Source organism: Neofelis nebulosa, chromosome 13 (genome assembly GCF_028018385.1).
Source record: "Neofelis nebulosa isolate mNeoNeb1 chromosome 13, mNeoNeb1.pri, whole genome shotgun sequence".
NCBI lineage: Eukaryota > Metazoa > Chordata > Mammalia > Carnivora > Felidae > Neofelis > Neofelis nebulosa.
In genome coordinates, this window is record NC_080794.1 from 65789104 (window position 1) to 65803408 (window position 14305).

A 14305-nucleotide genomic window follows, 5' to 3' on the forward strand; every position below is an offset into this window, starting at 1 on the left:
AGCAACTTGAATCTGACGATATATAAAAAGAATTATGCATTAAGACCAAGTGGGATTTATCTCAGTTATTCAGGCTAGTTCAACACTAGAAAATTTGTTACTGTAATATATCACATCAACAGACTAAAAAAGAAAACTCATATCATATGTAGAAAAGTATTTCATAGGGGCGCCTGGGTGGCGCAGTCGGTTAAGCGTCCGACTTCAGCCAGGTCACGATCTCGCGGTCCGTGAGTTCGAGCCCCGCGTCGGGCTCTGGGCTGATGGCTCGGAGCCTGGAGCCTGTTTCCGATTCTGTGTCTCCCTCTCTCTCTGTCCCTCCCCCGTTCATGCTCTGTCTCTCTCTGTCCCAAAAATAAATAAACGTTGAAAAAAAAAATTAAAAAAAAAAAAAAAAAAAGAAAAGTATTTCATAAAAGCCAACATCTATTCATGATAAAAACTCTCAGCAAACTAGGAATAGAGGGTAAGTTACCCAAATTGATAAAGAAGAACTACATGGGAATGCAAGCTGGTGCAGCCACTCTGGAAAACAGTATGGAGGTTCCTCAAAAAACTAAAAATAGAACTACCCTACGACCCAGCAATTGTACTACTAGGCATTTATCCATGGGATACAGGTGTGCTGTTTCGAAGAGACACATACACCCCCGTGTTTATAGCAGCACTATCAACAATAGCCAAAGTATGGAAAGAGCTCAAATGTACATCGATGGATGAATGGATAAAGAAGATGTGATACACACACACACACACACACACACACACACACACACAATGGAGTATTACTCGGCGATCAAAAAGAATGAAATCTTGCCATTTGCAACTATGTGGATGGAATTGGATGGTATTATGCTAAGTGAAATTAGTCTGTCAGAGAAAGACAAAAATCACATGACTTCACTCATATGAAGTCTTCAAGAGACAAAACAGATGAACATATGGGAAGGGAAACAAAAATAATATAAAAACAGGAAGGGGGACAAAACAGAAGAGACTCATAAATATGGAGAACAAGCTGAGGGTTACTGGAGGGGTTGTGGGAGGGGGGATGGGCTAAATGGGTAAGGGGGACTAAGGAATCTACTCCTGAAATCATTGTTGCACTATATGCTAACTAATTTGGATGTAAATTTTTAAAAATAAAAAATAAAATTAAAAAAAATCTTTAAAAGAAAGAACTAAAAAAGCCGTGTAGTTAATATCATATTTAATGATTGATTGATTGATTTCCCCCTGTGGTTGGGAAAAAGGCAAGAATGTCCTTGTACTGAACAAGTACTGAACATAGTACTGAACATAGTACTGAAAGTCCTAGCTATGCAGTAAAACAAAGAAAATAAAAGGGATACAGATTGGGAAGGAAGAAATAAAACTGTCTTTGTTAGCAGATGACATGATTATGTAGAAAATCCCAAAGAATCAACAGTAACAACAACAAAAAAACCCCAACAATTAACAAGGAATTATAACAAGGCTGCAGGATACAAGGTTAATATACAAAAGTCTATTGCTTTTCTATATATCAGCAGTGAAGAATTGGAATTTGAAATGTAAAACACAATGCAATTTATATTAACAAAAAATAAAGTAGTAATAAAATGTGGTATATACATGTAATAAAATATTATATTTTGTTGAGAAAAACTACAAAACTCTGATGAAAGAAATTTTAAAATATCAATATAAATGGAAAGATATGCCATGTTTGTGTATAGGAACACTCAGTTTGTAAGATGTCAGTTTTTCTAATTTGATTTATAGATTCTATGCAATCCTAATAAAAATCCCAGCAAGTTATTTTGTGGATACTGAAAAACTAATCATCAAGTTTATACAGAAAGGCAAAAGTCCCAGAATTGCCAACACAATACAGAAGGAGGACTGACACTACCTAATTCAAGACTTACTGTAAAGCTACAGTAATCAAGATTGTGTTACTGGTGAAAGAACAGGCAAATAGATGAATGGAACAGAATAGAGAGCCCAGAAATAGAAACAAATAAAAATAATTAACTGATCTGTGACAAAGAAGCAAAGGCCATTGAATGGAGAAAGGGTAGTTTTCTCAATATATGATGCTGGAACAATGACATTCTTACATCAAAAAAAAAAAAAGAAAGAAAAAAGAAAAGAAATAAAGAAAGAGAAAAAAAGAATTAGACAGTAGACCTTATACCTTTCACAAAAGCTGTTATCAAAAAATGGATCAGAGACCTAAATGATAAACATAAAACTATAAAACTCCTAGAAGATAACATAAGAGAAAATTCAGGGACCTTCAGTTTGGTGATGACTTTTTAGGTATATACCATAAGTATAATCCATGAAAGAAATACATTGATAAGTTGGACTCCATTAAAATTTAAAAGTGCACTGTGAAGAAAATGAAGAAACAGGGGTGCCTGGGTGGCTCAGTCAGTTAAGCATCTGACTTTGGCTCAGGTCATGATCTTGTGGTTTGTGAGTTTGAGCTCCGTGTAGGGCTTTGTGCTGACAGCTCAGGGCCTGGAGCCTGCTTTGGATTCTGTGTCTCCCTCTCTCTCTGCCCGTCCCCTGCTTGCTCTCTCTCTCTCTCAAAAATAAAATAAACATTAAAAAATAAATAAAAAGAGAAAGAAAATGAATAAACAAGCCACAGACTGGAAGACAATATTTGCAAAACACATATTTGGTAAAATATTAGTATCCAAAATATACAAAGAACTTTTAAACCCAAAATAAGAAAATAATCCAACTTAAAAATGGGCAACAGATCTGAACAGACATCTCACCATAGATGATATATAGATGACAAATAAGCATATGAAAAGACAATGTCATATGTTGTTAGGGAATTGCAAATTAAAACCATGAGATACCCACTACACATCTATTAGAATGGCTAAAATCCAAAAACCTGACAAAATCAGATGCTGACCAATGTAGAGCAACAGGAACTCTTATTTGTTGCTGGTGAGAATGCAACCACTTTTTTTTTTTTAATGTTTATTTATTTTGAGAGAGAGAGAGAGAGGAAGGAGCAGAGAGAGAGGGAGAGAGAGCATCCCAAGCAGGCTCCACACCAACAGCACAGAGCCTGATGTGGGGCTCAAACTCACAAACCATGAGATCATGACCTGAGCCGAAATCAAGAATCATACTCAACCAATGGAGCCACCCAGGCACCCTGAGAATGCAACCACTTTGGAAGACAGTTTGGCAGTTTCTTACAAAACTACACATTCTTACCATTTTACACCCATTAGGATAGATATTATATAAAAACTAAACTAAAATAACAAATGTTGGTGAAAGTATGGAGAAATTGGAAACCTCATGCATTATGGTGGTTATGTAAAATGGTGCAGCTTCTGTGGAAACTTATGGTTGTTCCTCAAAATGTTAAACATAGAATTACCATCTGACCTAGCAATTCTATAACTAAGTATGTGTCCAGAAGAATTGATAAGAGGGACTCAAATAGATACTTGCACACCAATGTCCACAGCAGCATTATTCATAATAGCCCAAAAGTGGAATCAACCCAAGTGTCCATGAACAGATGAATGGATGAACAAAAGGTGTTATATACATACGATGAAATATTACTCAGCCATAAAAAGAATAAAGTTCTAATACATGCTATGACTTGAATTAACTTTGAAAACCTTTTGCTAAATGAGATAAGCTAGACACAAAAGGACAAATATTGTATGATTCCATTTGCCACGATTATCTAGACTATGTAAATTCATAGTGACATAAATTAGAGTAGAGGTTACCAAGGGCCGGAAGTAATAGGAAGTAATTATTTAATGGGTACAGGGTTTTCTGTATAGCACCATGAAAAATTTGTGAAATAGATAGTGGCAGTGTTTGTATCAGTGCACTGTTAATGTACCTAATACCACTGAATTATACACTAAAATGGTTAAAATGGTAAATGTTATGTTATTTCTATTTTATCACCATAAAAAATGATGACCCAGCAATTGTGCTCCTAGGTATTTAAGAAAATCAGTAGAAAATTTATGTTCACACAAAACCTGCACACAAATGTCTATAGCCACTTTATTCATAATTGCAAAAAGCTGGAAGAAACCATTCGTTACTAGGTGAGTGGATAAGCATCTGTACTACATGCATACAAAGGAATATTATTCAGGGGCTCCTGGGTGGCTCAGTGGGTTGCACATCCAACTTGATTTTGGCTTAGGTCATGATCTCATGGTTCATGAATTCGAGGCCCATGTCAGGGGCTCTGTCAGCACAGAGCCCGCTTGGGATTCTCTGTCTCCCTCCCTCTCTGCCCGCCCCCACCTCTCTCTCAAATATAAATAAATAAACACTAAGAAAAGGAATATTATCCAGTGATAAAAAGAAATGAACTATCAAACCACAGAAAGACATGGGGAAATTTAAATACATATTGTTTATTGAAAGAAGCCAGTCTGAAAAGGTTACATATGGTATGATTCCAATTAACTGACATTTTCAGAAAGACAAACTAGAGAGACAGTAAAATATCAGTGGTTGCTAGGGGCACAAGGGAAGGGGATGAAGGATAAAAAGGTGGAGTACAGGGGATTTTTAGGGCAGTAAAACTATTCTGTATGATACTGTAATCGTGGATATATGACATTTTGCATCTATCAAAACCCATAAAACCCAAACAACCCAGTAAGTGAAACCTAATGCAAACTATGAGCTTTCTTTAATAATAATGCATCAATATCGGTATATCAATGGTAACAAATATTCCACAGGAATGCAAAACGCTATTAACAGAGCAAATTGTGAGCCAAGGAGAAAGAAGAACCTCTTCGCAGAAATGGCTTTATTCTTTTGGATTCTGTAGAGATACAGTCTATGGAGGGTGCTGGGGAGTTATATCCTTGGAATAGTCCTGTGGAAGACTTAGCCTTGTGTCTGGGTTGGTACTAAAGAATCTAACTGCAACATATGAAACAGAACTCATAAGCTATACAAGAGATGTATCAACCTTGACGGAGCTGAAGTATAGTGTCTCCAGGTGTTGTGACAAATATTTATTGTATCTTGCACTTTTTCAAGTGTAAGGACTTTATGAAGGGTACCATTATTGGTATATTGGTTTTCAAATTGACTGTACGAGCAACAGCTTGGGAAAACTAAATTGTAATGTTAGTGTGATGGTCGTCTCTAGTAAAGCCTAGACTCAGGCAAGTTACTATTTTTTTAATGTTTATTTTTGAGAGAGAGAGAGACAGTGTGTGAGTGGGGGAGGGGCAGAGAGAGAGGGAGACACAGAATCTGAAGCAGGCTCCAGGCTCTGAGCTGTCAGCACAGAGCCCAGCATGGGGCTCGAACTCTGGAACTGCGAGATCATGACCTGAGCTGAACTCACAGACTGCGACATCATGACCTGAGCCAAAGTTGGACGCTCAAATGACTGAGCCACCCAGGCACCCCTCAGGCAAGTTATTATTATTAGAAAGAGGAACATGATAAGTCATAAATATAGAACCTTACCTGAGTTTCTTTAAAGTATGAATAAACAAGAATATGAAGAGAGTGGCAGACGGTGGGGCCGTGTTCCAAGGGTTTGGGGTGGTAGCTACCTAGTTCATGTGGTTTTCAGCATCTTCTGAGGTCTTTGAACTACTTGCTTCAAAAGTTATGTGACGACTCAATTTAGGATCTCTGTTGGATGTCAACTTTACAGTTCTACTAAAATATCTTGTGTTTTTCCAGAGGATCGGGGAGTGATGAAGACAGAAAGACTTTTGAGTAAAGGCCAAGTCTTGCACAATTTAACTTTATAATTGTTTCAGTTAAATGTGCCACCTTATTACTGGATCAATCTGTTGGAATGTAGAAAACATAGGTAGAAATTCGGTACAATATATAAAGTATAATAGTATTTTAGCCTTTGTACTTGTGGCTTTTCACCATGGAAATGCTGCGATTCATTCAGAAAATAAATGGACTCCTATCAGTACATATAGAGGAAGTTAATTTACAAAATCCAGTTGGAGGTGTTAAGAATATCCTTTAGTCATGGTTTCAGTCCTTTACAATTTTTCAGTTTTTTACAATTTTACATTTACAATTTTTAAAATTAAGACTTTATTTTATTAAGGTTTACTTATTTATTCTGTATGTGAGAGACACACACAGAGAGAGAGAGAGAGAGAGCACACTTGAACAGGGGAGAGACAGAGAGAGAGGGAGAGAGAGAATCCCAAGCAGGCTCTGCTCTGACACCGTGGGGCTTGGTCTCACAAAGTGTGAGATCATGATCTGAGCCGACATCCAGAGTCGAACACTTAACGGACTGAGCCACCCAAGAATCCTAAGCCTATTTTTTAGAGCAGTTCAAAGTTGAGGGGAAGGTACAGAGAGTTCCCATGTACTCCCTGCCCCACACATGCATAACCTTTCCCCACCAAAGTGGTACCTTTGTTACAAGTGATGAACCTACATTGACACATCATTATCACCGCAAGTCCATAGTTAACATCAGGGTTCACTCTTGGTGTTGTGTACTCTATGGGTTTGGACAAATGTATAATGACATTTATCCATCATTATCATATCATTAGAACAGTTTCACTGCCCTACAAACCCTCTGTGCTCCACCTAGTAATCTCACTCCCCCTGACCTCTGGCAACCTCTGGTATAATCTTTTTCGTGCCTCTGTAGTTTTGACTTTTCCAGAATGTCATAGGGTTGGAATCATACCCTTACAAACTTTTGCAGATTAACTTAGTTATATATGAGTCATGGAAAGACCATATCCTGTGTTAGCCTAAACATTTTTTTCTTCTTTAAAAAACAATTTTTTTTTAACGTTTACTTATTTTTGAGAGACAGAGGGAGACAGAGCATGAATGGGTGAGGAGCAGAGAGAGAGTGAGACACAGAATCCAGAGCAGGCTCCAGGCTCTGAGCGGTCAGCACAGAGCCCCATTGCGGGGCTCAAACCCATGAACCAAGAGATCGTGACCTGAACCGAAGGTGAAGTCGGACACTTAACCAAATCAATCATTCAGGTGCCCCACTTCTTTTTTTTAATGTTTATTTATTTTTGAGAGAGAGAGAGAGTGTGAGCGGGGGAGGGGCAAAGAGAGAGGGGGACAGAGGATCCAAAGTGGGCTTTGGGCTGACAGCAGACAGCCTGATTTGGGGCTCAAACTCAGGAACCATGAGACCATGACCTGAGCCAGAGTTGGATGCTCGACCTACTGAGCCACCCAGGTGCCCCAGCCTAGAAAAAAATTTTTCTCTTCCTTTTTTTTTTTAAGTTTATTTATTTATTTTTGAGGGAGAGAGAGAGAGAGAGAGAGAGCGAGCGCAAGCTGGAGAGGGATAGAGAGAGAAAGAGAGAGGGAGACACAGAATCCAAAGCAGGCTCCAGGCTCTGAGCTATCAGTTCAGAGCCCGACTGGAGGCTTGAACCCATGAACTGTGTGAGATCATGACCTGAGCCAAAATCAAGAGTTGGACACTTAACGACTGAGCCACCCAGGCACCCCTAGCAAAAAAATTTCAATCAGTGCTCCATATTGTGGCCAATTTGTACCTACTGACATGAGGTGTTTCATGGGGAATTTAATCTAGTGTCCATTTGAGGTTTTATCTAGTGCTGTCAGGTGACGATGCTGGTTTTGAAAGATCTTACCTTTGTAGGTCTTAAACTCAATCGTTCCTTGTTTTGTTTTTCAGAATTTGGTAGGTCAGATTTTGTGTATTTATGATTGAATCCTTAACTTCTCCATGAATTTGTCATTATTTTTATTGTCTTATATGAGGCTCTTGGGTACAAACTTTTAATCACATCAACCTGTTTAACATGATTATCTTTAAAGTGTGTTTGGAATAGCCAAATTATGGAAAGAGCCTAAATGTCCATCAACCGACGAATGGATAAAGAAATTGTGTTTTATATACACAATGGAGTACTACGTGGCAATGAGAAAGAATGAAATCTGGCCCTTTGCAGCAACGTGGATGGAACTGGAGAGTGTGATGCTAAGTGAAATAAGCCATACAGAGAAAGACAGATACCATATGGTTTCACTCTTATGTGGATCCTGAGAAACTTAACAGAAACCCATGGGGGAGGGGAAGGAAAAAAAAAAAAAAGAGGTTAGAGTGGGAGAGAGCCAAATCGTAAGAGACTCTTAAAAACTGAGAACTGAGGGCTGATGGGGGGTGGGAGGGAGGGGAGGGTGGGTGATGGGTATTGAGGAGGGCACCTTTTGGGATGAGCACTGGGTGTTGTATGGAAACCAATTTGACAATAAACTTCATATATTGAAAAAAAAATAAAAGTGAAGATAGCAAAAAAAATAAAATAAAATAAAATAAAGTGTGTTTGGAGGTTTATCCCTTCTATAGTACAATCTTTAAGACCAATTATTTTAGGTAGTATCCAGTCATCAAGTAATTCACAGTTGCTGTTTACTTTAAAAAAGTTTATGAGAAAGTTAAAAAAAAACTAAAATAAAACTTTAGAAATAACATTTAAAGAAGTTAATTATTTTAACTTATTTTTATTAAATTTTTTTTAATGTTTATTTATTCTTGAGAGAGGGGGAGGGGCAGAGAGAGAGGAGGAGACACAGAATCCAAAGCAGGCAGCAGGCTCCAGGCTCTGAGCTGGCAGCACAGAGCCCAATGTGGGGCTTGAACTCACAAACTGTGAGATCATGACCTGAGCCGCAGTCGGACGGTTAACCAACTGAGCCATCCAGGCACCCTAACCTATTTTATTTTTATTTTTATTTTTATTTGAAGTGTGCTCCTTGGGGCTTGAACTCATGACCCTGAGACCAAGAGTCACACGCTCTACCAACTGAGCTAGCCAGGCACCCCAAGAAGCTAATTATTTTAAAGGAATATCAGCTATTAGGTTACATTATCTACCCTTTTATTTGGGTAAGTTAATATGCCCTAGAAAGAGCCACAGTTTAGCTGTTTAGACAATTTGACTTCTAGTAAGGAATTGGATTTTACAAAAATAACTAGACTACTTAGATCAAACCTGGTGCTGTCACTTTTTATATTTGCTAAGAAGTCAATCAACAACCAACCTTGGGTCAAGATTTAGTATTAGCATGTCCAAAAGTTCTCTTCTGGTCATGGATGCTTCTTGAATTATAGAAACACAATCTAGGATTCTCCTTCATTGGGTAAAGGTTATAGTGTTTCTGGATTAAGAAAGTCCCATCAGAAGATGATAATATGAGAAAGAGAAAGTAACAATAATTCATAATTAGTTAGTGGAAAAGGACTGGGTGATTTCAGTTAGCAAAAGGGATGTAATAGCAGCTAGTCTCCAGTCTTAATAGACCTCAACCATTAAACCTCAAAGGCCAGCTTTGGGGCATCTGGGTGGCTCAGGTGGTTAAGCGTCCGACTTCAGCTCAGGTCATGATCTCGCAGTCCGTGAGTTCAAGCCCTGCGTCGGGCTCTGTGCTGACCACTCAGAGCTTGGAGCCTGTTTCAGATTCTGTGTCTCCCTCTCTCTCTGCCCCTCCCCGTTTGATGCTCTGTCTTTCTCTGTCTCAAAAATAAATAAACGTTAAAAAAATTTTTTTTAAACAAAACAAAAACCTCAAAGGCCAGCTTGGATTGGGTTCGAGACTATTGTGCCTATGATTCCATCGATTCTGTATGGAACACTCCCTTATACATTCAAAAGAAACCAGATAATCCTGGAAAAAAGCAAATTTCCTTGTGACATGGCTTTGTATATAGAGATAAATAATAGCAAAAGCAAGGCAGGCAACAGAATTATCATGTTAATGGCAAAAATATTTATCAAACAATATACCACCAAACAAAAGGTCTAATAAACTTATATAAAGACGTAGATTTCATAACTAGATGGTGTATCTCCAGACCCAAAGGTCTGATTACTTAATACAGAGATCCAGGCCTAGTAACCTTATGCAGGTCCAATAAGTGCACCTGTTGCTCTGAGGGTCTGGAATGCTGTAAAATGAGGGTCTTCAAAATGGTCTTTGTGGAATCTCTAGAATTGTCAAAAGATGGTAAGACTAGAGCTCAATAAAAATAGACAAAACTGAATTTGGTGTTTATTATAATAAAGGAGAGTAGGCAGTCTCTCTAAGCAGCATAGACTGCTGATCATAAGAGAGTTTTGGGGAAGCACAGACTTCAGCAACTGATGGACATCAGAAGGTTGATATTATCCTTTGTAGAAGTAACTTGGGTGAGACTATTGTCGATTGACTGGCACTCTGAGGGGTAATTGTTGGCATGGATCAGTTCCTGGATGACTGACTTTCAGAAGTGACCCTGATTGCTTGATTTGCAAAAGGGATCCACTCAGGTGAGTTGTCATGAACTGACTGAACAGATTTCAACCAAGTTCTGGTGGCATAATAGTTTTCTATTTCCGTATAAAAATATTACCAAAAACAGTGGCTTAAAACAATACACATTTATTATCTTATAGTTCCTGTGGGTCAGGAATCCGAGTACAACTTTTCTGGGCCATCTACTTAGGGTCTCACAAGGCTGCAATCAAGGTGTGAGACAGGGCTAGGTTCTTACCTGGAGGCTCAACTGGGTAAGGATCTATTCCCCATTTGTCTGATTGTTAGTACCATTCAGTTCTTTTAGGTTGTTTGACTGAGTGCTTCTTTTTCTTTCTTTCTTTTTTTTCTGGTTGCCAGCTGGAGGCTCATTTCTCAGTGACTAGATGATGCTTGCAGTTTCTTGCCATGTGGAGTTCCCCAACATCCCATTTGCTTCCTCACAGCTGGCAAGGGGTAAAGAGATTTCAGCAAGATGGGTCTTATGGTCTTTGTAATCACATAATCATGTATGCACAATCATGTATCTCTCATCACCTGTGCATATTCTATTGGTTAGAAGCAAGCCACAGGTCCTGCCCCCATGTAAGAGAAGGGGACCACCAGGAGGTGGAGAGCATGGAAGCTACGTGTCAGTGGCCAGTCTGTCTATCACAGGTGACTACTTGTTACCATGGCTACTTAACAGTCTTTTCCTAAATTTGTGGGTGTGGAGCAACTGGAATCCCCTACGCTGCTATTGGGAATGTAAAAGGGTAAAAACAAAAACAAAAACCCCAAAGCTTTGAGAAGTGGTTTGGCAGTTTCTTGAAAAGTTAAACACTTATATGACCCAGCCATTCTACTCCTAGACCTTTTCCAAGATAAGTGAAAAAACCTACATAAGGACTTGTATGTGACTGCCATAGCAGCTTTATTTATAATAGCCCCCAAATGGTAACAACCCACATGGCCATTGGCAGGTGAATGGATAAACAAAATGAGATATATTCAAATGATGGAATATTTCTCAGCAAAAAGGAACAGACTAGTGACACACATCAATGTGGATGACTCTCAAAATCATTATGCTGAAAGAAGCCAGACAAAAAGAATACTTTCTGGATTACTCCAATTATATAACATTCTAGAAATGCAAATTAGTTTACAGCGCTGGAAGGCAGATCAGTTGTTGCCTAGAGTGAGGGATAAATGGACTGCAAAGAGAGACTTGTAAACTTTTGGGAGTGATAAAAATGTTTTGTATCTTGATAGTGGTGGTGGTTCATAGGTGTGTGCATCTGTCACACTAATCAAATTGTACAGTTTATTTTTTTATTGTTTTAAATGTTTATTTCTGAGAGAGAGAGTGTGCGTTTGTAAGTAGGGGAAGGGCAGAGAGAGAGGGAGACAGAGGATCTAAAGTAGGCTCTGTGCTGCCAGCACACCTGGGTCGACTGAGCCACCCAGGCACCCATAAATTGTACACTTTATTTTTTTTCAGCCACAGAATGGATTTTATTACCATATTTGCCTTGAGAACTTTTAATTACCAAGTCAGAAATCTCTCTCTCTTTCTTTTTTACCATTTTAATTATTTTTTTTAATTTTTAATTTTTTAAAAAAAATTCAAATCCAAGTTAGTTAACATATAGTGTAGTAATGACTTCAGGACTAGAATGTAGTGATTCATTACTTACATATAACACCCAGTGCTCATCCCAACAAGTGTCCTCCTCAATGCCCATCGCCCATTTAGCCTATTCTCCACCCAACACCCTGCCAGCAACCCTCAGTTTGTTTTCTGTATTTAAGAGACTCTTATGGTTTGCCTCCCTCTCTGTTTTTATCCTATTTTTCCTTCCTTTCCCCTATGTCTATCTGTTTTGTTTCTTAAATTCCACATGAGTGAAATCATATGATATTTGTCTTTCTCTGACTTACTTTGCTTAGCATAATACACTCTAGTTCCATCCATGTTGTTGCAAATGGTAAGGTTTCATTCTTTTTGGTCAGTGAATAATATTCCATTGTATATATATGCCATATCTTTTTTATTCTTTCATCGGTAAGTGGACATTTGGGCTCTTTCCATACTTCGGCTATTGTCAATAGTGCTGCTATAAACATGGGGGTGCATGTGCCCCTTTGAGAAAGCACTCCTGTATCCTTTGGATAAATACTTAGTAGTGTAATTGCTGGGTCATAGGGTAGCTTTATTTTTAATTTTTTGAGGAAGCTCCATACTCTTTTCCAGAGTGGCTGTACCAGTTTGCATTCCCACCAACAGTACAAAAGGCTTCCTCTCTCCCACATCCTCGCCAACATCTGTTGTTGTCTGAGCCATTAATTTTAGCCATTCTGACAGGCATGAGGTGGTATCTCATTGTGTCTTTGATTTGTATTTCCCTGATGATGAGTGATATTGAGCATTTTTTCATGTGTCTGGTAGTCATCTGGATGTCTTCTTTGAAAATTGTCTATTCATGTCTGTTGCCCATTTCTTCACAGGATTATTTGTTTTTGGGGTGTTGGGTTTGATAAGTTCTTTATATTTATCTGATGTGTCATGTATAAAGATCTTCTCCCATTGCATTGTTTGCCTTTTAGTTTTGCTGACTGTTTCCTTCGCTGTTTTTATCTTGATGAGGTCACAACAGTTCATTTTTGCTTTTGTTTCCCTTGCCTCCATAGACATGTCAAGTAAGAAGTTGCTGTGGCCGAGGTCAAAGAAGTTGTTGCCTGTTTTCTCTTCTAGGATTTTGATGACTTGTTGTCTTACGTTTAGGTCTGTCATCCATTTTGAGTTTATTTTTGTGTCTGTGGTAAGAAAGTGGTACAGGTTCATTCTTCTGCATGTCGCTATCCAGTTTTCCCAACACCATTTGCTGAAGAGACTGTCTTTTTTTTCCCCATTGGATATTCTTTCCTGCTTTGTCAAAGATTAGTTTACCATATGTTTGTGAGTCCATTTCTGGGTTCTCTGTTCTGTTCCATTGATCTATGTGTCTGTTCTTGTGCCAGTACCATGCTGGTCTTGATGATTACAACTTTGTAATACAGCTTGAAGTCTGGAATTGTGATGCCTCTAGGTTTGGTTTTTGTTTTCAGGATTGCTTTGCCTATTTGGCATCTTTTGTGGTTCCACACAAATTTTAGGATTGTTTGTTCTAACTCTGTGAAGAATGCTGGTGTTATGTTGATAGGGGTTGCAAATTGTACACTTTAGAAAACATAGTTCTTGCACATAAATTAAACCTCAGTAAAATTAAGAACAAGAATTAAATGCAAGAGTCAACAGAGACATGAATCTAGACACTTGGAGGAGAAAGTAATGTTGATACTGAGTACAGGTTATTTTGAACGAAATTTGCAGTATAACACCATTTTCATCTTTCCTGCATTAGCTAATAAAGAAATAGAGCTACATGAAACATTTCAGTTATTCATTTCCAAGGTGATGATCAGTTTGCTTTTAACAGAGCGAAGAGGTCATTTGTCATCAAAAATTACTAGTGATTTTGAGCACTTCCTTCATTTCTAAGCTGTTTACATGGCTCATCCCACAGCCTGGGAGCTCCTCAGAGACAAGGACTGGATCTTTTTTCTCTACCCTCAGCCTAGCACCCAATTTGATATTTAGTTCATGAAATTTTACTAAAGTTGAACTAAATGATCTTAATTCATTCTCATAACCCTTTGGAGACTTGAACATTGTTACTTTTTTCTTACTGATAAGCACAAGACGCAAAGATTGAGTAATCTGCAGTCACACAGCTAAATGGCAGAAGTAGGCCTGTAATCCAGGGCTCCTGATTCTAACCTATGGATTTACTGAGATTGTCTTCCATCCCCTCCAGAGAGGTGCACCTGGGCCTTGTCTTCCTCAGGTTACCAACTGAGTAGTTTAAATGGATTTAAAGTTAGCTAAGGTCAACCTCCGCTAGGCGCATGCGTTCCTTCCTTTTCCCACGGGGTAAGAGACACCACCTCGCTTCCTTCCGCTTTGCGTTTC